The 2,027-nt window shown below is 34.7% G+C and overlaps 1 non-coding gene across 1 annotated transcript; it reads right to left on the reverse strand.

Annotated features, from left to right (window-relative positions):
- Positions 1–1,208: 1,208 nt before the first annotated feature.
- Positions 1,209–1,315, reverse strand: LOC139845975 (small nucleolar RNA R71). Its single transcript, XR_011758724.1, has one exon. It is a non-coding gene; the product is annotated as a small nucleolar RNA R71 (small nucleolar RNA).
- Positions 1,316–2,027: the final 712 nt, after the last annotated feature.

Genomic DNA, 2,027 nt, shown 5'->3' on the forward strand with positions numbered 1-2,027 from the left:
CTAAGATTTAGGTGCTTTAGAATTTTGCGACGCCGTTTTAAGATTTTAGTACTTTTTAAGTTATTGCCGTTTTAGATTTAGAATTCCTTTAAGCTTTAATACCTTTAGACGTAAGTTTTAATATTTAGTTTTTAGACTTTGCGACGCTGCATTTTATTATTTTTCGACGCTTATTTTTCGACCTTTTATTTTTCGACATACTCTTTTTCTTTCTTATTTCTCGACGCTCTAGTTTTTAGGATATAGAATTTTCTATTTCTTCTCTAAAATTTCTTTAAATTTCAAAAAAAATTATTTTAAGCGGTTAAATTGATAGACGTCTAAAATTTTCTGGTTCGTAGTAATAGTTGAATTTGTTAGTGACGAGTTGTGGGCTTCCAATTTAAAGGGTCCTGGCTACCTGCTGCATCTATTGGCTATTCGAAACGTGGGCAAAATCAGAAAAGTCTATTAATTTGATAACTTATATAATTTTTATCTTTTATAACTAATAGGATATTCAGTGAATGCACCGAGCAAAACGTTCATCACCTTTTATACGTTCACCACCTGTAACTCGATCAAGACATCTAGCCAATATTGTCGCCATTGATTTTTCTTTAGAATTGTCATCCAGTCAACCAAGTACTCCAATTCAAATTTCCGATAATTCATTTTTTGAACCCGACCTCACAATTGAGAATCCAGAGGATATTCAGGGACAATTCAGAGATCCTGAACCATTAATCTTTCCTCCGGAACCACCAATCATTCAAACAGAGATTGTTGAGGAACAAACTATTAAATCAGAATCCTCTAGTGATTCCGATCCAACAAATTCAATCATGGAAAATATGGAACCTCTAAGTATGGAAGACCGAATGAGAGCTAAACACACTGGCCAAGGTCACGCAATTACTCAACCAGACATTAATGCGCCAGATTATAAAATCAAAGGACAAATCCTACACATGGTAACTAATCAATGCCAATTTAGTGGTGCACCGAAGGAAGACCCAAACGAACATCTTCGTACCTTTAATAGGATCTGTACTCTATTTAAAATTAGAGAAGTGGAGGATGAACAGATCTATCTCATGTTATTTCCCTGGACTTTAAAGGGAGAAGCCAAAGAATGGTTAGAATCGTTACCTGAAGGGGCGATTGATACATGGGATGTTTTAGTTGAAAAATTTCTTAAGCAATTCTTTCCGGCATCTAAAGCCGTTAGACTTCAAGGAGAAATTGTTACATTCACACAAAAGCCAAATGAAACTCTATATGAGGCATGGACAAGATTTAGAAAGTTATTAAGAGGATGTCCGCAACATGGTTTAGACACTTATCAAATAGTACAAATATTCTACCAAGGATGCGACATCACTACACGAAAAGACATCGATATAGCAGCCGGTGGTTCCATTATGAAGAAAACTGCAACTGAAGCTTACAAAATTATTGATAACACTGCTTCCCACTCACATGAGTGGCATCAAGAAAAAGATATCGTTAGATCATCTAAAGCAGCTAGAGCCGATTCTAGCCATGACTTTGATTCCATTTTCGCAAAGATAGATGCTGTTGAGAGACGAATGGAAAAGATGACTAAAGATATTCACTCAATACAAATTAGTTGTGAGTAGTGTGGAGGACCACATTTGACAAAATATTGTCTCAGTATTGACCAAACAATGGAACAAAGAGATAATGTTTCATATATGAACCAAAGGCCTGGAAATAATTATCAGAATAATTATCAACCGCCAAGACCAATCTACAATCAAAATCAGAATTGTAACTGAAATGTTCCATACAACAATCAACAAGGTCCTAGCAATCAACAAGTATCCAACAATACTTACAATCAGCAAAGATCTATTTTTCAAAATAAACCACCACAAACCGATGATAAAAAGCCAAATTTAGAAGACATGATGTCAAAGCTAGTTGAATCTCAAACTCAATTTTTCACATCTCAGAAACAAACCAATGAACAAAATACTCAAGCATTTAGAAATCAACAAGCTTCTATTCAAAATTTGGAACAA

Source organism: Rutidosis leptorrhynchoides, chromosome 4 (assembly GCF_046630445.1).
Source record: "Rutidosis leptorrhynchoides isolate AG116_Rl617_1_P2 chromosome 4, CSIRO_AGI_Rlap_v1, whole genome shotgun sequence".
In the NCBI taxonomy this organism is placed as follows: Eukaryota; Viridiplantae; Streptophyta; class Magnoliopsida; order Asterales; family Asteraceae; genus Rutidosis; species Rutidosis leptorrhynchoides.